Source organism: Acyrthosiphon pisum, chromosome X (assembly GCF_005508785.2).
Source record: "Acyrthosiphon pisum isolate AL4f chromosome X, pea_aphid_22Mar2018_4r6ur, whole genome shotgun sequence".
Classification (NCBI taxonomy): Eukaryota; Metazoa; Arthropoda; class Insecta; order Hemiptera; family Aphididae; genus Acyrthosiphon; species Acyrthosiphon pisum.
The window spans coordinates 42,161,597-42,185,891 of record NC_042493.1 but is presented as its reverse complement, the minus strand read 5'-3'; the positions used below and the strand labels follow the sequence as shown (position 1 = coordinate 42,185,891).

General features: G+C 28.0%; 1 pseudogene; it reads right to left on the bottom strand.

Annotated features, from left to right (window-relative positions):
- Positions 1–23,169, bottom strand: part of LOC100169463 — a 25,708-nt pseudogene extending 2,539 nt beyond the window's left edge.
- Positions 23,170–24,295: the final 1,126 nt, after the last annotated feature.

Here is a 24,295-nt window from a genome sequence, read left to right as displayed (position 1 = left end):
AGGTTACAAGTGGGTCACTGTATAATGGATGGTATTAAATTTGAATCCAATGATATTATATCATTGTATACGAAAAACGATTCTGAACGGAGATGATTTGTCAGTCTAGGATATATTATTTTTAAAGAAAAACTTATGGAGAACTTTGTACCAAATTTTAAAAACTTAGTTATAAAAGAAAAAATTTTTACGATTTTTCAACCACTAAATTACTTGCAAATGTTCGCAATTTTGAAATATTTCGTATAAATTTGAACTTTAAATGCTTATAAATAAAAATTGTGACAATGTATTCCTTTTATTTTGCAACTGCTATTGTAAAAATATGTTAGGAGCCTTGTATTAAATTTCCAAATCTTAGAATTAAAAAGAAAAACTTTTATGAATTTCTGTCTAAGATAATTTGAACATTGCCGTAATTTTTACGTATTTAATCAAAATTTGAACTTTAAATGCTTATAAAAAAAAAATCGTGACTATATATTTCTTTTATTTTTCAATTGCTATTGTAAAAATATATTATGAGCCTTGTATTAAATTTTGAAATCTTAGTTATAAAAGGAAAATTTTTTACGATTTTTCAACCACTAAATTACTTGCAAATTTTCGCAATTTTGACATAATATGTTGTCAAAATTTGAACTTTAAATGCTTATAAATAAAAATTGTGACAATGTATTCCTTTTATTTTGCAACTGCTATTGTAAAAATATGTTAGGAGCCTTGTATTAAATTTCCAAATCTTAGAATTAAAAAGAAAAACTTTTATGAATTTCTGTCTAAGACAATTTGAACATTGCCGTAATTTTTACGTATTTAGTCAAAATTTGAACTTTAAATGCTTATAAAAAAAAAATCGTGACTATATATTTCTTTTATTTTTCAATTGCTATTGTAAAAATATATTATGAGCCTTGTATTAAATTTTGAAATCTTAGATATAAAAGGAAAATTTTTTATGAATTTCTAGCATAAAATAATTTACGAATTTTCGTGATTTTTACATAATATGTTGTCAAAATTTGAACTTTAAATGCTTATAAATAAAAATTGTGACAATGTATTCCTTTTATTTTGCAACTGCTATTGTAAAAATATGTTAGGAGCCTTGTATTAAATTTCCAAATCTTAGAATTAAAAAGAAAAACTTTTATGAATTTCTGTTTAAGATTATTTGAACATTGCCGTAATTTTTACGTATTTAGTCAAAATTTGAACTTTAAATGCTTATAAAAAAAAATTGTGCCTATGTATTTTTATAATTTTTGAATGGGAGTTAGAACAACATATGTGGACCCTTCTATTAAATTTTCAAGTATTTAAAGTATCGAGTAACGATTTTGGATTTTTTTTTATCACTGTGAAAACAACTTATAAGAAACCTTGTATTAAATTTTCAAAGTTTTCTATCCAACCAAAAATTTTTTATCGTTATTTTAAAAAAAAATACTTAGAAAAATTGAAAATTTCATTTGTCTATAAATAGCTCAAAAAAAGTCGAAACACTTTGAAAATTTAACCCTGTATAGACAACGCTAATATAAACATCTGTTGCAAATTTCAAGTGCTTACAATAATTATTTTTTGAGTTACAGTAAAATTAAGTTTTCGTTTTTGTCAAAAATTGGTTTTGCGTAAAAATTCGCGTTTTTCCGTTATTTTTTTAAGGTTTTTCCTGCCGCTTTTGAAAAGTATTGGGAAATTTTCACTTTTGACCCCCCAAAGTACCAACTAGATTCACTTTCCTTTCAGAAAAGGTACAACTTTTGAAAATCGAAGCATTTTTACTGCTCCAAAAGTTGTCGTCAGACACAAAAAAAAAAAAAAAAAAAACACACATCATTGTAAAATCAATACATTCATCACTTCGTTCAGAATCTAAAAAAAACACACATCATTGTAAAATCAATACATTCATCACTTCGTTCAGAATCTAATAGAAAACAACATGTATGATTGTTTGAATAAACAATGAATTAAGCAAAGAAATTTCAATAATATTTGATGTACCTCAAGGGACAACTCTATCGCCTACACCAGAGGTTCTCAAACTGTGGGTCGCGCTATAATTTGATATAATACATATTTTTCGTTGATGTTCAAAGTTCAAATACAGTTTTTCGTTAATCGTTATCTGCGAGATTGAAAAAAAAGGTCATTCAATGTATTGTGGGTCGCCAAATTTTAAAAAATTCTCAAAATGGGTTGTACAATAATAAGTTTGGGAACCTCTGGCCTACACTGTTTAATATGTATATAAACCAAATTGATTACTTGATTACACACGAAAAACTAGTTTGCTACGCAGATGATACAGTACTTTTTGTTGAAGGCCAATCATGGGATGAAGTATTTGCTAGTGTTCAATCCAACATGAGTAAAATACAAAAAATGGCTATGTGAAAATAATTTATTTCTAAACTTAGAGAAAACCTACATATTACTACACTATATAGTTAATTTGATTCAACCAAATAAAACAAATCTATGTAGTATGTATACATGAGAATGACTGTTTAAATCAAATTATATCTACATGCCAAACCTTTGTAAAAATAGTTAAAATAACTAAGTATTTAGGTATAGAAATGTGTCATTATCTTAAATGGAATGACCACATAAAATGTGTAATAAATAAATTAAGAAAACTCATGTATGCATTTAAAAATTACAGTAGTGTATCAGGCATTAATAGAATCCATAATTAATTATGGTATTTCTATATGGAGAGGAACGTGTGATACAACTAAAAAAAAAAAAAAATGGAAAATAAAACACTAAAAATTATCCTAAAAAAAAACTCAAAATATTTATACTATGACATGAATGTAGTAGATACCAATAAAGAAATTATTTTATAAAGCGTGGGTACTTTACATAATTAAAAATAACCTTACTTTTAAAACTGAACACTGACAAAATAGTTGACAAATATCTAATATTAAAGTACCAACTATGCACAAAAAATGAACACAATCCACAAACTTATACATTGGTCCAAAAATGTACAAAATACTACCATTAGAAATTAAACAGAGTACTTAACTCTTTTAAGATTCTTAAAAAAAAAATTTACACTTAGACTATTACAAGAACAAAATATAGACAGACTCTTAACAAACTTATAGGATTACTGTATTATTTATCATATTAACTGTAAGATTTTAGTAACTAAATTGTTAATTTTAGTTTTATATTACCATATTACAGAGGCTCCCAAACTTTTTATTGTACGACCCATTTTAAGAATTTTTTAAAATTTGGCGACCCACAATACATTGAATGACCTTTTTTTTTCAATCTCGCAGATAACGATTAACGAAAAACTGTATTTGAACTTTGAACATCAATGAAAAATATGTATTATATCAAATTATAGCACGACCCACCAAAAATATAATCGCGACCCACAGTTTGGGAACCTCTGCCATATTAGATTGTATTATTTAACTAGACAATTTCTTACATAATACTATATTATAATATTATATTACATAAACAAAGAGAAGAAAATATATATTTACTTATATTAATATTATTGTTAAGTTATTGTTATAGAAGTTATGATAATTGAAGAAAAGTTAACAGAGCGGGCAAATGAAAATGACCAGTTTAAGAAGAATTTAAATAAATGTAAATACGATTCGTCGTACAACATTTATGAACTCCGCATTATTAATTTCTTTATTATTTTGAGAGTAGCATTATTAATTAATTTACTTATATGGGTTTAATATTTAATAGTATTGGTTTTAAAATTATTACATTAAAAGCTATACCTAGCCACAATGTGTGTGGATCGTGGATCTTTACCCAGACTGGCCAGGACTTATTTATATTCGCTAATATCGGCTTAAATTAAATTATAGTGGTGAATTCTCCAGGCATGCTTAACAATAAAAACGTAATTAATAAAAATACAAAAATTATTTTGTCATCAATAATATAATATTACATATTTAATAAAACCATAATGTATGACGAAATGTCATCTATTTCTGTTATACTTATCTGTATTTACAGAGGCGGACTTACTATTTTTCCGCCCCTATGCATTACAACACTAGAGCCCCGTACATTGGCGTGCTTCCACGGGGGGGGGGGGGGGAGTAATGTTCCATGAACTAAAACAAAACTATAAAAATTGTATTTAGGTATTTTTATATTTATACATACCAACTAAACAAACAAATATCAATACAATTTTACATAGGTACATTTGTACACTTGTATAATAATTAAATCATTTTGCGCCTTGATTTATCTGAGCACTCTAGTCTCTATATAATCGTAATCGATTAGCAAATTTCTGAGCAGTATGCAGTATGCACTATACAGTACTGGCGTATATACGGGGGGGGGATATATGGGGGGATAGATCCCCTCTTGACCTTTCGAATGCATGATACTTACCGGGATGTATGGACTGCACGCGCCAAAACTGAACATCAATGGGTGTGAAATTTCAGTCAAAAAAAATATAAGGTATCTCAGAATACAACTGGACACCAGATTATCCTTCTTTAGTCACGCGGCGACAGTCTCGGCCGGGGCAAGAAAAGCGGCCACTGCTTTGGGCAGGCTGATGCAGAACATAGGAGGTCCGTCGCAGAGTAAAAGAATAAGCCTCCTGATGAGCGTTGTACACAGTCGCCTCTTGTACGGCACATAAGCGTGGGCAGATAGTGTTTCAGGGACTCAGAAGTCGGAGGAACTTATGATGCAGGCGCAGAGGTGCGCGGCACTTAGAGTGGCCAGGTGCTACAAGACTGTGTCGGTCACGGCATCACTGGTCCTGGCCAGAATGTCTCCAGTCCATCTCCTCGCCCTCGAGACACAGCGTTGAGGGAATACAAGAAGAGGGGTGTCGTCGTACCAAAAAACGAGCTGAGGAGACAGACCATCCGCAGGTGGCAGACAATGTGTGACGCAAGCAAAAGAGGCGAGTGGACGAGAGACCTGATCCCAGATATCAATAAATGGCTGGAGTACGGGCTAAGGGCGGTGAGCTATAACATGGCTCAGGCGTTAACGGGCCACGGGTGCTTTCAGTTCTACTTGTGGATCAAGGAAAGAGCGCAAAACCCGTCTTGCGTACACAGCCCAGCAGCCAGTGATACCATGGAGCATACTATCTTTGAATGCCCGCAACGGAATAAAGACAGACTGGTTCTAGTGGATCTACTAAATGCCAAGTGATGTGCAGGATCTGCTGTACAGATTGGTGCAGGAAGAGCTCTCGACGGACAGACTGCTAACTGCTAAGAGATAAAATTGTAGGGGCTGCCAAGAAGATCACTGGGGCATTCATGACAATGGTGGAGTCGATCATGACCACTAAACAGGAGTTGGAAAGAGTAAGGCAAATAGCCGAGAATGTCTAAATCCTAGTTTAGTTAATTCAAGTGGGCCGAAGGCCTTCCAGTTCTTTATAAAACAAACGCTAAATGCGCGTTTGTATTTAATCTTAGCTACATTTTATTATTTCATTTGTTTTTTGATTAATAAACGATGTGCGCAGGGAGGCAGCAATAGGAATTCAAATTTCCCTCCCTGCTCACGATTCCAAACAGAAAAAAAAGGTATGTTTTTGTATATAGGCTCGGTCGCAGTAGCAAAACTTTACACACATTAACACGACCAGATCGATACAATCCCACGAATCACGGGTAAGTATACAACACACACATAATATAAATATATTATATTATTATTACTTATTAGTAGTAATCAAATAATGTGATGCTTGATTTGTTTTTTTTCACGTATGTGCATACTTTCTTGTTAAGTTAAACAAGACCTTACTAAGTAGTCACCCACCTACTCAACCACCACCTACAAAAATTATGGGGTATTTACCCCAGTAGTCATACGTGTTCGGCGCCACTGAGCTAACCTAACCTAACCGTCTCTGCTCAGAATCGTTTTTCGTATCCAATGATTTTTTAATATTTAAAAATATATTAATTTATCTTTTACGGGTGTCGGGGTGTGAAGTCAGATGACTGTATTTTTGTAAGACTAGTGGTTTGAAGCCTTGTATGTTATGTTGCATTACAATACGTATTGGGCGCATAGCATTATAATGCAACGTATAGCTTAAACCAAACCACAAGATGGCGTCATGAAATCCATTGTCACAAAGTACATAACCGCGGTTTCACATGGACAAATACTATTTTAAGGGCGTGTTCCGCTTTACTTTGCGTTTACCTCGTCGCGGAGTTCTGCATAATATCGCAAGTATACATAATATATCAGAGTATATTGTATATACAGATATACTTGATTAGGTTTTTGGTGATATTCTGAAAGTACCGAACCACTCAACTCAGATATTTGGAAGGCCAGGAAAATGTACTATCCGACGCAACGAAGTACTTAAGAAGGTCGCTATCTTCCACGTGGTAAAAATTAACATATTTCAATTTTCTATATTCTAATATTTAGCAGTTAGCACACAATAATTCGTATGGGTTTTTCAAGAATGATATATTCCAAAAGTTGCACGATAGATATTTATTATTAATAAATATAGGTATTGTTTTAGACATATTTTGCATGGTTGTATTTTGTTGGAAATGTGGTGGAAATGCTGTTACCCCCGTTTATTTTTTTTATTTCTGGTGAAGGAGTGTTTAGATTTAAAAACTAGGTTAGATAATTTTAAACTTAAAGACTTGAAAAGTTTTGCAATTACTTACATACACTATTAATTTTATACAAAATGAATAATTTTCAAAAATGTTGGACTAATTTTAAATTATCTATACAAAATTCTGAACCGGAAGATTAGTAGGTATACGATGGTATTGAATTACAAGCTTAATACTATATGAAATAATAAATATTATAATCATTATTATTAATAACCAATAAGCATCTATGTGATTTATTTTTGGCAAAGATTTGTCCACACTCCAATCTAATAGATAAATTAATTACTAATAGTATAATAATATGAATAAATTATAAAATATCTTTAGAAATATAAAAGCTAACACACCGTTTCAGTATCGTTTTTTTCATAATATGTAATAATTATCATTTATCTATAATTGAATTTAAATTTAACACATCTATTATATACTAAGTAAGTATACTGACTTATACTCAATGACCAGGTACTCCGGAGGTACCTACATTTGAAACCTACTATATCGCAGAGCGACTACCACGATTTATTTTTAATTGATTTTTACCTATTGCATAACTTGCAAGATAAATGATTTAATATTCATTTGAGCATATTATTATAATATAGATTGTGTCTATCCGCCATCAGCCACGTCCTGCGACATTATATAGTACGATTATATAGTATTAAATTTTTATGTTAATAAGCGCCACCGATCACTTGATTTATACATATAAAATAAATAATCTTATTTTATGTCAACTATAATTTTACTGTGTTATTTAGTGTTAATATGTATTATCCAAGTAACTGATAGATGAATATTGTGATTTATTTATTTTAAGATTTCTATTTGTGTAGTACCTTTGTACTACATTCTACTTACATATACGGTATCTATACTTAATGTCCCAATATAATGATAGCGTGGGTCTTAAGTATTAAGAATTAAGATTATCTAGTTATTTTATTTATAATCCTTTTACAATATATATATAAGCTACTTTTAATTATGTTAATTACTTGAGAATTTGTTATATACAAAATAATTTGTAAGATTTTTCGATATTTTGAATCTGATTTTGATTATTTATACTAAAGTTATAACTTTTTTAACGTTTTTAGTTATAAATTACTTATTAGTCAGTGTTGATTTTTTATAAAACTTTGTATTGAATGTACCTAGGTAGTAATTTAAATTTGTCAATCCTCATGGATTTCAAAATTGTGTCTTCTTAGAATAATAATATATAGAAGGAATTATTCTACACTACACATAAAGATATACTGAAAATTATAAAAATGTTTTTTTATGATGGCATGGGCAGAGCTGTAGCTAGGGCTTGGCGAGACTGGCCCAGGCCAGGGGCGCAACGAAAAAGGGGCGCGAAATCCAGAATAAAATATACCATATAATATATATATATGGTAATATGGTATTATTATTTATTGGTATTCTTAATAATTTACATTTTACTAGAATATGCACAAAATAGTTTTATTACTATAAGTCCATTATAGTGATTAGTGACTATATACTATTTGTAGGTATTGTATGTGTAGGTATTGTATATTATATAAATATTACAATTATCATTTACAAGTGTTTAAGAATAATAACTCGTCATAATATTACGTAATATTAGGCCCGGAATGATATTTTAAGAACAGTTAGTAGCCGATAATATTGTGTTTTTATTTGTGTTGATAATTGTTTATACTGCTGCTCATACAAACATCTCGGCACGCAAGTCAATTATCAACATGGTAGTTCTGAAAATCGATCATTATTATTAAATATTAGCTGCATGTTATAGTTAAAATTAGGATTCTAAATTTATTATATTTTAAAGACTCCCTTAGTCCCGCCAGTCGTCATATTTATAGGTAGGTAGATACTACTATTTCAATATTTAGTCATTTTATATTAGTCAGTGAAAGGAAGAACTTCTACAACAGTTCTACGGTTAATTCCTAATTAATTGTAGTTCATAATATATTAATGTTTATATTAATGTATAATGTATTAATGTATTAAGTTGTAACCTAGGTTTATACAAAATAATTGTTTATAAGAATTAAGAATGTAAATACTAAATATCTAGTAGGTACCTATACAAGAAGTCACTATTAACATTCGTTGATTTGTATCGATTAAATTTTAATTTAAATAATGTATAAACATTAAGATAGTTTGTTCACCATTCACCTATTTAAAAAAAAAAAACATTTATTCAATTAATTGATTAATTAATTTAAAATCCTCTAAATCTTATTTGGAGTTAAGAAAAAGAAATAATAATTAATATTTGTCTAATATTGTCTTAAAAATTATCTTCACAGTTCACGCCAAGTATCTATTTCATTTTACTTGTTTTAATCCTACGGACTATTTTTGATAATCTAAGGTTAGATATTTATTACTATTATTATAGAGTAATTTGGACAACTAGCTTGATAGTGATATCGATAAAAAAATATCTTTAATTCAGTTTAATGATTAAACATAAATTTAATGAGACTGAGAAATTTTCTTTTCTAAAAAAATTTTAGCATATTGAAAATATAAATTTATTTCTTAAATTACATTTTAAACAATTTTGTTTTATTTCATTTTTTTTAAATTATAATATCTGGACGTTACCCATCCTTTTGTTATCGGTTTTACATGGGAGCGACATATAGCAAATATTCGTTCACTAGTTACAATAGTGTGCTGTGAGTTTTTATATTAGAGTGTTTTGACCTGTTATTAAACTTTTAGTTAAGAACATTGTCTGTGCTTAAGTGTCTGCTTTTATTCCATATTTTAATTTTCATGCGGGATAAGAGAATTTTTAATTTGTGATATTTCATATCTTGCTTGGAAACTTAAATATCGAATAAAAGCCGACGCTTAAGCACAGCTAATGTTCTAAACTAAAAGTTTAATAATAGGTCCATAGTAAATATCAATAATTGACCATCACCATTCACTCTGATATAACAACTAACAGCACATTATTAAAACTAGCTAGTGAACGAAAATTTTCCATGTCGTAGGTTTGTAATACGGAGACAACAAACGCAAGTGTGGTATACGTACTAGTATATTATTCTTAATAAAAAAAAATATAAACCTTCTAAAATGGAGCTTAATTGTATACTACCAAAAAAGCACGAAAAGTGAAATTTATAAATGTAAAAAATAATTTTTTTTTTTGATTATTTTATAAGGTTTTAATAAGTTTGGCAGTGTTTGCTATTGTTTTTTTTTTATTAATATTATAATTTTTACTATTAAAAAAAAAATAACGAATGCATAAGTCTTTTATATGTGTGTGTGTGGAGGGGGGGGGGGGTTAAAACAATTTTACAAGGGCGGAAATATGATAAATGGCCAGGAGCGCTAATGAACATTGCTACGGCTCTGGGCATGGGATTACTGAGTTTAACATTTTATAAATGTAAAATTAAAACTAAAGTATGGATAGAAATAAAGTAATATTATGTTTTTGTAAAATTAATTAATAAATATGAAATTGTACACTTGTCCAACGAAATATAATTAAATTTAACACAAATAATTATAAAACTAATTTGCAGGTATACTATTATACGTAGTATATAACTAGTAAGTGCATTATGATTTATTTATGACAATTTACAATGCAGCTTATTATTATAATATTATTAATGAATAATGATATAATTAAAAATGGAAATTATATGTATTTTGTTGACCGTTTTATAAAAGGTTTTAATAAGTTATATAGGTACATTTAGTTTTGTTCCAACTATCAACAAATCTACTAGTCGGTTCTTTAACGTAACTGTAATTGAAAAACAACTACTGTCCCTAATTAAATATGTACCTATATATAGTAGATATATATACTGTCAAAAAAAATAAAAACTACAGTACCTATATTGTAATAATTTGGTTCTTTAATAGTAGACTATCGTCAACATGATTATAACATTAACCGTGTAATTTTTTATACAGATCCCCTATATATAGGTAATCGTGAAATAATTATGATAATAACATTATTAAAATATTGCTCCAGGCTCTTCATCTGGAATCTTTTTGAACACTTGAATTAATATGGGACCACCTGCTTGTGATTTGTGAATGCATCATAGTTAATATACGTATAGGTGCCTCCATGATTTTTGAATAAAAATTTAAATGATATTTGTTTCTTTATGTCATGTATTATAATATTTTATAGTTTCGACATTAATAAACAACTAAATAAATATATTGGAAATCTGAAATCATTAATTAAGTAATATTATTCAAATAATATTATCAGTACTTAAATGATAAAAGATGAGGGTAAATATGTATAGTTTTTGTAACAAGGTTAAATACAAGGGTTAATCTGTGTTTTTATAATTGCATTTAACTAGAACGGTATAGGTATAGGTGCCTACTTGATTTTTTTTCCCTATACAGATATAAATATACGTATAATAGGTACTAAAATTACGAGTAGTTTTTGTTATGTATATTTCCTATTTTGTAACGTGGTCTAATTTGTACCTATTTAATAAAATGTTTTCCTTATATTTTCACTACATATAAATTATAATATAGGAAACAGAAAAACTAGCATTTTAATATGTATTTGTATTAAATACCAAAAATTGATATAAATAGGTATACCTATATATTATAGCAGAATAAGATAGATACCCACACCTATTTGTTTTGGTTATCACTTACCTATCTTTATTGATTATCACTCGTCGATTTATTTTTGTATGTTATATAGTGTATAAACTAAAAAGTTAAATATCTACAGTTAATATAAATTGCTGATCGAAAATTGTTTCTGTACACAATGTTATAGGCGCCATATTATTACACTTACGTTCTTAAGACGTGTTGTATAAAATATAAATTCTATCCATCAGTTAAGTGCACTGACTATTGAGTAACCAAAGAAATATCATGTACAATTTTAATTTTAATTTTATTTAGGATTTATTTTACACATATTGTAAATGAAACACTCAAACTATTAGAATATAATATATGTATATTTAAATAATTGAATGGCTCTAAATTATCGAAACACGAATTCTTATAAAACTATAAATTTATACTTCAAATGTTAAGATTAAACTACTAAAGAGTTCGAGAATTGTTCTAATTATTTAATAAACGTTGACTGGTATACTAAGACCCTACAGCAAAGTTTCAGATTGCATTATTTTGTATTCGATGCACTGCTGAGTGCTGAAGCTGCAGCGGAGATCGCAACATCATGCTCGTAATACATATTTTCGTAGAGTATAAAACGTCGCTTAGACTGGACGGATTGGCGTATTTTAATTCAATTGGCGACTGTGCCGGAAATGTTTATAGTTTTTCTCTGGTCTGGGATAGAATTTTCTAATCTAAATATTATATATCAATCATATTGATATAGTTATAATATGACAATATAAAATAACACAGCAATTATTTAAACTTTTTATTATAATATGTCTATTGCTGCAGCACAAGTTCATATAACGCACATTGGTAGTAAAGGACGCGCCAATTGTAATTTTTTTATTGTTTCCTGCGAACTCGTATAATTTATCCTGAATGTCATTTCCAACGTTCTCATATTGCCGCATATAGAGTATGATTAAATGTCCGTTTAATGTACTTTTAGCGTTTAAATGCCTGCAGTGTAATGAGGTTTAAATTGATAACAATAAGCTTTTAAGTTGTAATGACATTATTATTTTGTCAATATCTGAAAAAATACGAACGTGATAATATTATTATAATTTATGAAATATAGATATTCAATGTATTACTATTGTGTCTATAAAAAGGTTCAGACGCGTTGATCAATATTATATTCTATAATATATAAAAAAAAGAAACTTTAAAATGTCAAATAATTTCTTTGAAAAAAAATCATTAGGTAGGCATTATTTAATTTTGAGGTTTTTAGGAGATTCTCAATATTAATCCTAAAACGCGTACCAACCTTTAGGCAGCACAATATACCAAATATTATGATTTATGTTGTAAAAGTGACACGACTAATATAAATCACAAACCATTGGTGATGGTATCATACAATAGTAAGTACTATAATATAGTTTAGTTGTACCTACTACGCGGGTACCTGTTCGAGAGATTCTTATAAAGTATAGTGAAGTTTATAAAGGAATAGTAAAAGTTAAATCGTTTGATAAAATAGCAGTTCATTATAAAATGTGAAGTTTTAATATGGCTCTAAAATATTTCTATTTTATTCAAAACAATAATTGTGAATGTTGTTTACAAAACTGAGCCCCTTAAATTATAATTTGCTATCTATATTTACTGTTCTAATTAGTATTAATAAATAGATAAATAGTTATAATCATAGGCGCCGATTGCATGGGAGCTTGAGGGCCGCAGCTCCCATTGAAAAGATTAATCGGGGATTATGAATATAATAATGGCAAAAGTTAAGGCTAAAAAGTAGTAAGTTTGGCCCCCATTGACATTTACGAAACTTGGTGCCCATGGTTATAATTATTTATAATAGTTATATTATTTTGTTGTATATAGTTAAAATGTAAAATGTTTAACTACCGTATATCCTTATATACCTATTTATTATTTGAATTTAAATAAATCGTGTACCTAAATATATATTTAATCATAATTTTATCATTAAAATCAATGTTTTAATAATAATTTTAAATTCCTATATTTAAACTTGAACTATAAATGAATTCCGCTATTCCTGCTTATGAATATATATTTTATATTATTAATTTATTAGGCGAAAAATATATTTACAAGAACACAAGATCTTTTTTTACCATTTATATAATATCGTCGGTTGAACAAAAAACTGTTTTATGTTAGGAATTTTGAATTTTGGTATACCTCTTGAGTCTTGACATAAATTAACTGTAAAACGTTTCATCTCATTGTCAATAATAATAATAATATTAGTAATAGGTACTAATTTCATCGAGTTTTTGGCTGCTGACGGCTTTCTATTTATAGTGGCAGTTCCGATATTTTTAGATTGGAAATGATAAAAATTTTTTTTTGATAACAATAAAAATTTCCAATAGTTTTCAAAAGTGCCGCGAAAAACAAAGGAAAAATTAAGGAAAAACGGAAATTTTGAGAAAATCAATTTTGGTTTTTGGTGCAACTCTTAAACAAATGACCGTAGGTAGATGAAATGTTGACTGAATGTTTATATTAGCATTTTCTATACATCATAACATTTACCAAATATTTTGACTTATTTTGAGCTATTTACGGACATTTTCAGTTTCCATTTTTTTTAGTTTTTTTTTCTATAAATATCAATAAAATTTTATTTGTTGGTTATAAAAGCTTGAAAATTGAATAGAAGGCTCCTAGTATATTGTTTCAAAGGTAGATGAAAAAAATTAAAAATCCATAGTCACGATTTTTTTATAAGCATTTAAAGTTCAAATATTGACAATATATGCGTACAAATGACGAAAATGTGCAAATTATTTTGAGTTAGAAATTCATAAAAAATTTTCTTTTTAAATCTTAGATTTCAAAATGTAATACAAGATTCCTCATAAGTTTGTCTATACCTTCATCAAAAAAACGAATGTCTTCAAGAAAGTCAAGTTACATTTTTATGAGCGTTTGAAATTCATATTTTTACAACATTTGATATTCACTCGATTTCTCAAGTAACGATTTTATTGTTTTATTGAAATTAAAAAACGAATGAGTGTAGATACTTGAAATTTCACTAGCTGAATGTTTATATTAGTATTTATATACAATTTTGAAAATAATTTGACTCTTTTTGAGCTGTTTACGAACATTGACAGTTTTCAATTTTTTTAGTTTTTTTTTCTATTAATATCAATAAAATTTTATTTGTTGGGTAAAAAAGTGTAAACATTTAATGCAAGGCTCCTGATATATTGTTACAATAGCAGTTGAAAAATATTGTTTAAAAATTATGTTCTTCATATCTCACATAATATTACAATACACCGAATAGATGGGATTCGAGCGACGACTATTATACCTATATAGCAATTTTTCTTCTATACATTTTATTAGAAACATTTTTATTTTATATTTTCACGCAAGTGTTTTTTAAATACACATATTATCGGTAATTTATATATTCTTTTCAGTATTCCGAAATGAATCACACTTTTAATTCACATTTTTACATTTATTTAGTACCTACCTATTTGTATAATATAATATGTTTTAATAATGTTTTAAAATTGTCTTGTGGTTATTTATATAAATATAATGTAGTTTCTTGTTTAATAAACTATTACTATTTACCGTTTTAAATTGTTTTTAGTAATTCTAGTCAAATTTAAAATTACTGTGGTAGTATACCTACTTAATTATTTTTTAATATTTTGTTATTTTTGTAGGAATTGTTTTGGTATTTCTGCACAATCGCTTTTAGGAACATCATAAACATTTTCGAAATTAATTCGTATAGTAAGTACTAGGTATACATACTTTTCCCAATCATGCTCTGTTAGGTACACGTGTTTTAAAATTATTATTAAAGCACATCATGTTGCTTATTATTAACGAACAGTGCCCGTGACAAGTGGCTCCGGTAGAATCGCATCACTATATATCGGAAGGTCAAAATGGCAATAATTATTAAATAACGCAAAAAATGTAAATATTTTAGCGGGGTAACACAAACTGGTTTAAAAGAAGACATACGAACTGGTTGATATTCAAATAAGTAAAAACAATTTGTAGGAATGTATTCGTTAAAATGTTTTTTCTAATTAAAAAAAATATATATTTTATAGTGTTTGTGAATTGAAATGTAGGTAACCCATACACGCCCACGCTTATGGAAACTTGGGAGTATGTCTTATTTATATACAATACATAATGATATTATATATCTTATCATTACATAAAATATACTGATAGCAATTGCATATACCTATAGCCTATAGTTATAGGTATGTATTGATTTATCTGATACCTAGGTATACTATTGTACAGGCACGACCACAGCTAAACGGTTTTGCTATAATATTATAATATTATTATCAATTGAACCCTTTTATGAAACAATAACTACCTATTTATAATAAAATATAATTATTACTTAATTAATTTTAATATTTATAGTAAATTATAATAATACATATTATTATGTTTTTAAATAGTGGTGCGAAGTCTTTCGCATGTTTAATATATTATAGGTATTAGGCACCTATATAGTTTATTTACCTATTTTAATCTCGAATTTTCGACATATCTATTGCAGTTTAATATTATAAAATTGTATTACATAACAATATTTCGTGTACCTAATTACTATGTAATTTTGTCTAATTATGACTAACTCCAATATAAAACAATACTTACTGAAGTACAGCTGTATAATAATAAGTAAGTACTTACTTACCTAATTACTAGGTTAACAATGTTTTTACTCGAAAACCGCGTTCATCACAACTTATTAAGTATAATTTATAAAAATCGATTTAAAAGCATTCGATTTGTATGATATAATATTATATACATCATTGCAGAACATAATGCAATTATCGTATTGTTCTTATTTCGAAGACTTTACGCCACGGTGTAGCAATATGTTCGTTTTAAAAAATTTAACTGTAGGTAAATGCACCGCAGTAGTATAGAACATTTAAAAATAATTGAATCGTTAAATCTAAGAATAAATGTAAATTTAACCGGCCATTGCGTACTTATATTATAATATGACTCACGACGCACGTAATACTATACAATAACTAATATTATATTAGTAGGTATTATGTAAAACACGGACACCATAAAGTTTAATATTATAATAATAGTATTTTTATTTAGATACCTATTTATAAGATAATTGTCTTGAGAAAAATTAATCGGCAGTCGGATTGGAAATAATATCATAGCAGTATAAAATATATAATATTATAATATTATGGTTGTTGGTTTATTCGATTTCGTGAATCGAATACGATCGCGTCGATAGTCGCGTTCGACGAACGAGCAGTGTATCCGCTCTGTGCGAGTGTTTGTGCATAAAGCGCACCTGAAAATGTAAAATGTATATGGAAAAAACAACGAATTTTTATTAGAAATCGTCACGTGTGCGGTGTGCATCGGGTGGCGTATTTCCCGATCCTAGTACGTTTCAGCGCGGGGGCGGAGCCAAGACCTTTCTGCATGATGTATATATGTTTTTACCGATCCTAATCTGATTCAGCGCGATGCGCTGAACCCACATAGGGTTCGTAATTTTAATATAAACACTTAAAACAAAATATATCATTTTTAAAAAATTAACAATAAATACATATTTCTGTTTTTATTACTGTGTTCGTCACATTATATTATAGTCAATATTTTTAATCAGGCTGAGCGTTGTGGTTAGGCACAACGTACATGACTTTATACCTATTTAATATAATGTATATAATGTATGTATACGTGTTACATACAGTACAATTTTTTTGAAAAAAACTAATAATAATTTGGCAAAAATACAAACGACTGCTCAGTTATCAACTCTTTTAGTCAATTTGGGCAAGCGGAGCACGAAAAAAAATATAAGTGTAAAACCAACTGCAATCGCACGTCGTAAAGATATAGAGCTGGACTCATTAAAGGATCTAAACGTATTCAAGCAGGGCGCCCATCTAAAGTCGAAACAATTCAATTAAAAAAAAAAAAAAGTCAAAAGAAATTTAGGAGCAAATATACAAGCAAACAAACTCAATGCAACACATCACTAGCATTACATTTTTATACAATAACACAGAACACAAAATATTTTACTTATATTATTATTATTATTGTTTATTTTTTTATTATTTATTGACACATTTTATATTAATAGGTTAATGAAAGTTTTATACCATGACATTATGAGATAACTTAACAATACAATTTATATTAGGTAATTCCACAGCGTAATATAACAACACTGTATGTAACACGTATACATACATTATATACATTATATTAAATAGGTATAAAGTCATGTACGTTGTGCCTAACCACAACGCTCAGCCTGATTAAAAATATTGACTATAATATAATGTGACGAACACAGTAATAAAAACAGAAATATGTATTTATTGTTAATTTTTTAAAAATGATATATTTTGTTTTAAGTGTTTATATTAAAATTACGAACCCTATGTGGGTTCAGCGCATCGCGCTGAATCAGATTAGGATCGGTAAAAACATATATACATCATGCAGAAAGGTCTTGGCTCCGCCCCCCGCGCTGAAACGTACTACGATCGGGAAATACGCCATCGGGTGTTGGTGGGGTGTCGACCGGGTAGCCGGCACTCGGCGCCGGGATCCTGCCGCTCATTCTGGCTTCATGCGCCGCAGTTCAAAAATCCAGTGCGAATCCGTATATTATCTCCGTACCTCGCTCGCGTCTCGGATAATTTTCGATATATTTTTTTCGACGTTTTTCAGTGCGCGTCTGTTAATTAATATACGACGATATATTAAAGTGTTTTTTAAGAGTTTTTTTTTATTATATTATCGGTTGATTATATTTTAATTTAATATAATATATCGTTGTATTATGTTTCGATGGTTTTTCATACCTAACCTACCTACGATTCGAATACGTAAAATACTATTATAATTTTTTCATAGGTTAATGTAAATTTTTAATTGTTTTGGAAAAGTGTGATTACAGTTTTCCTCAGACGATGACGAACATTTAAACGTAAGTTAAATATTAAAAATATATTTAAATTCAAGCAAATTATATTTCATGACGACAGAATACAATTATTAAATATACCTATATAAAAATAAAATAATAACTTACTCGGTGGTCGATATTGAAATTATTTTTAATTTACTATGGATGAATGATATTTATATTTTTTTGACCAGAAAAATTACACGTGCGTTTGCTATATTTTATGGTGGGTCCAAAAAAATAAATCAAATTAGTAGAACATTTTTGTTGACATAAAAATGTATATTTTTTTCGTAATATTCTGTTTTTATCGGGTGTTCACTGCAGTCGTGCAAGATCGTATTCCCCATTTAACCATTAGGTTAGGTACATGGTATTTTAATAATAGGACGCCTGTGTACGTGTTTACGCAGTAAAATCGGCAGGTACCTATACGTTTGTATAAAAGGGCTCTTCTCGGAAAAACGAACGAAGTAATACTGAGAGGATCAATTATTATTATCGTTGTGTCGGAAACGAACGAGGCCCAGTTGTAAAATATGGCAAAAATTCTTTACGCATCACGTATAGGACCACAGCACCCGTATTTATCTACAATCGCTGCCTATTATACTTGCTTTCATACACTATAGATCGCACCATCAGATCTAAAATACAAACAACTGAAAAATGCCAACGTGTTTTATTAAAAGATATTTTCTTGGAATAATATTGCACTTGTATTTATTAAAAAAAAAATATGCTTATTCATCAATTTATTCAATTGAACATTCAATATAAAAATAATATTTAAAAAAAAAATTGGAAAAAACTAGGTTTCAATAATAGCTTTAATAAGTGACGTCAAAACGAAAAACGTCCGAAATAATCACAAAAATTCATAATATTTTATAGTCGGACTTTATTAGAACAGTATTATTTTTGAGAAAGTCTTAGGTACTATTTTTAAAATTACCTATGTGGAAAAAACAGAGCAGTACCGTACAGAGTTTTTTTTATATGACAAAAGCTTAGAAATCTAATAGCTTGAGATTTGCAAAGTTAATTACAGTAGTATCATGTCTTTAAAGTTATAATGTTAGGTCGAAATAATTTTGGTACCTATTAAAGTACTAACATAATAAATTATTGTATACAATATAGTCCTTTTAATTATTATTTAAGAAATTTTTGGTCACACACTTACTATATGACATTTTTTTGATGACGAAAACATATTATTAAACTTGAAATTTGGGTATTTACTAGATACTGTTTTATAAAAAAAATATGGGTATTGCTCATATATAAGAGCATTGATTATAAATTTATAATCAATGACAAGAGTAATATAGTATATACTAATATATGATCCAAATGCAATCCAAAAGCGCAAAAATAAAATTACCTTTAACAACCCAAATGCCCAAATAAATAGTTACCTATATAAATGTTTATTGAATTGAGTTAACACATAAACAATTTTTCAAAATAATAATAATAAAAAAATGTTAACTATTATCGACGATATTTTTGAATTTTTCTTAGAAGTATTTTATACCTAAAAAATTTAACATATTATTACGTCTATGAATTTTATAGAATCATTAAAAATATTAGTTAAAAAAGCTGTTGCTTATCTTAAAAAATATTATAATATAAAATAGGTATAGTTTTATTAATACCAATTATAAAACTAGTTTATTGTGTACATGTTTCTACAAAATATATATAGGTATTACTGTATTAGGTTTAATTGTCGTCGTTAATCTCCTATTGAATACATTTCAAAATTATATGTACAATGATTTGAGCCCTTCCTAAAAATCAAATTTGAAATTTAAAACTGAAAGTTATAGTTATCAATTAGTATATAATGAGTATTTCAACTAAACCAGATACCTAATTAAATCAAATTTTTCGCTTTTGCAGTGATTTGTACCTTTTCAGGATGGTAAAAGCGTAAATAACTGTTGGTTTAAAATCACTAAAAAATATAAACAAATATGCGCAAATCCTTTTTTTGTACCTATTTTAAATTGCAACTCTAAATTACAACCATAAAAATTATAAAATACTTTTTAGTTTTTAAATATTATTAAGGTAATCTAAAATCTAAATAATATTATAATATCTTATTTTTTTAAATCCAATATAGGTACGTTATACTCACTTGAAAATTAAAGTAATAATATTTTGCTTGTTTGATGTATCGTCATTTTTAAATAATCACGAATAATTCATAACTGTATAACAATTATAAATAAAATAATTGAAAAAATAATAATAATTCAGTATTGTAGTTATTTATATAAGTATAGGTAGGTCAGTTAAATAAAATTGAAAGTTACATTATGGTTTTCCGCATATTCAAATTGAAAACAATTAATTATACAAGGAAGTGTTCTAAATGTATAAACGTATTTACGAGCGGTACTCAATCTGACATAAAATAATTCCTTAATCCATATAGAGACTGACGAACCTTGAATTTATCCAATATATCCTAAATTAAATTATCGTCCCGAATGTTGATGCAATAACATAACACTAATTTAATTATTAATCGAAACGAATTGCATAATCAATGGTACCTATTTATAATAAGTAATACAATTCTACGCAGCCTGCAAGTTTGAAAATTAATATCATCTCTCTATCAAATTTTCCTCTTAAATCCTATTATTATGTATATCTGACATTTTATTTTCTCGAAATTGAATGGCCAAACTTTATTGTTCGGCAATAATAAAAAAAAAAACGTATTTAACTTTCTTATCAGCAGAGAGTTCATAGTCAGCCTCAAAAGATTCACTGTCATCTACAATATTATTCCAATCCGTTATATAAAAATGAAGTCAAGATATTATTTTATTAAAGGTTCGTTTTATTTAAGATTTATATACTTAGGTTTAGTGAAAGTTATAATGTTTACGAGGTTTATATAATTAAAATGTTTAAAATTTAAATAGTATAATACGTGTAAATAATATTACTAAACATTTAAAAGATTCTTTTCGCATATAGCAATATAATTTATGTAAACAGACATAGTGCATTTTTAAAACCGTTTTGATCATTATATTAGGTAGGTACAATATAATACGCCTGTTTATAATAATGATCGACGAAAACATAACGTCGACGTCATAAATCCTAAGAGTCATAATATAAATGATATACACATATTAAAGCCAAATAAAAATCATTTCCCAGACGACTCGAAACTGGTTTTCTGTTATTTTCGCATGTGTTAAGTTTAATAACCTCATTTCATAAGTAGCTGGTACCTATATACCTACAATATAACCAGCTCATTCGGTAAACGCGCGGATGCCTTTGAATATTGTGCTCACCGTCAAGTTGGACCGCATGCTGTTATCAGCCGTGGATCTATTCAAACATTATAATAAAAACCTACTAATTTTTTTCCTCATTTTCCTTCTTTTTTTTGACCGATGTTATACTATTATTATTATTGTATACGTGACTCAAATTATTCTGTAAATGTCTAAAAATAACATGATATGATGTAGTTAGGTATAACTACTCTATAATATATATCATTATATAATAATGGTACACCTAATACCTATTACCTGGGTACCTGCTTTCCACGCGTATCGTTTTCGACACTAGGCCCGGTGCCTAAAAATGATAAAATATTATAATATTATGCACCTACCTACCAACAACATACCACTTAATAACGTACCTTTATATATAATGGCCCATAGATGTTATAGATATTAGATATACAAAAACGGGATATGTACTCTATATTAATATGCGGAGTGATATTTTTAGCGTCAGACTAAAACTTGTAAGTATGTTTGTAAATTGTTAGTACCTATATAGTATACTAATATAATAATATAATCTGTATATTTTCCTGTTTTCTCTAAATGCGATAAAAAAAAATATTTATTACCCATTATAGGTATAATATAGGATATCTATTATATTTTAGTTTAGACTATAGTTGTATCATACAACTTGTATGTGTGTGTTAGGTATCTAAATACCTTAAAACCGTACAGTAAACGGACTTGTATATAGTTGTAATACCTATGTGTAAATATATAAAGTGTAGGTGTATTAAAACATAACAAATACACACATGACGATAATACATGTAATTGTACATTGGATACACTTTACACATACACCGAAATCTTTGTTAATGTTTATATTATTATAATAAGAGTACGCGGAGCACGTGGTGGGTATAGGTTATTATGTTTATTTCGTAACGACCAGCGACTATAGCGGTACATCAAATAGATACTTAGGCTAATTCGGCTTAGCCCCCCCATGGACATTTTTAGTCTCCCTGGTTAAATCCAAATCATTGCATAAAAAAACTGCCATGTGTTCAGTGTGTAAATTATTTAATAATTGTATAATTATTATATATGTACCTCAGGGTTACCACCTTTCAGTGTCAAAAATACGGGACATATTTTTTTTTTTACATTAATGATATTATTGAGTTTGATTTTTAGTATTCCAATGAAATAAAATATTGTCAAGTATTTTAGCTCCTTAAAAAATTAAAATACAAAATATAAATGGCTCTTTACTTTAATTTTTATTGTGTATACAAATAATATAAATGGATTAACATATTTAATACATTAATGTATCTATGTATATAAATAAATTTTATATAGAATAATGTAATTGAAATAACTAGTTAATTTTTTGAGTTTTGAAGGAATATTTTTTGTTACTTCTTACTGCTTTAAGTAACTCTTCATCAAGTTTCACTTTTTCAATAAAATCAGAACAATTTTCAGGAAAGTTAAGACTTATTTGAAGTTTTGATTTTATGAGTTCTACATGGCACCGGTTCCTTTCTTTTGACCACTTTTGGTTCATTATAGAAAAAACTCGTTCAACGTAAGCATTTGATGGTGGAATACTTAAGACATAAGAAACTAAAAGAAATGTATTTTTGAAATTTTCTTTTGTACCACATGAAAATATTTTTGTCCACTTAGAGTACACATTTTGCTCTTCACTATAAACATTATTTAAAATAGGTTTTATTGTGAAATATTCATTAAAAAGGCCATCTAAAGAAATATTTTCTAACTGTAATGTTCTAACAACTTAATCGTTTCAATCTCTTATCTATGTTATACCACAAAACTAACTTTTAATGAATTATACGTCCTATAGATTTTAAAATTCATGATATTTGTGTATTATTTTAAGAAAAACTCAAATATGGGACATATTGCATCCCGTTCGTTATTAATACGGGACGCGGGACAGATTTATTCAAAACGGGACTATCCCGTGAAATACGGGACGGGTGGCAACCCCGATGTACCTATATAAGGCTATAACTAATACGTATATAGACATATTATAGTATATTAGTATTGTGGATGTATATTGTATACTGTATACTGTATAGTGTATACCTTGTACGAGCTAATATTGTATAAATAGAATCAAAACAGATTCAGTGATCTGGCCGTATAATAAATACATAGAAAGATAATTACCTGATAAGATAATTGATAATGATTTATTATTACCTATACTAAACTTATTTTATTTTTACAATTTATTTTTAAAGACAAGGGGAGGGGATACTTTTACTCTATGGTTCATTTTCAACTTTTGTTTTACAGCACCCCTATAAAGCTATAGTCTCTGTTAACTAAACTCTAGTGACGTATTCATGATGCAGGGCTTTGCAACATACGGGTTATTTTGAACAATGCTTTTCTAGCCCCTGTAGCCATTAAATCATATATAGTTACGCCCATGAATAGATAAGACCTTTATATAATAGGTACCTATACATTTCTTTTGTCGACTGCAATTGGACTTGAGTCTTGCCAATACATACTTATGTAGGTATATACATAGGCGCAAATAGACAAATTATTTTGGGGGGACTAAAGCCCCTCCTATAATATTTTCTAAAAATTATATATGCTCAGTACTAATAACTGACTTTTGAACTGGGGGGACTTGGTAGAAATGTGGG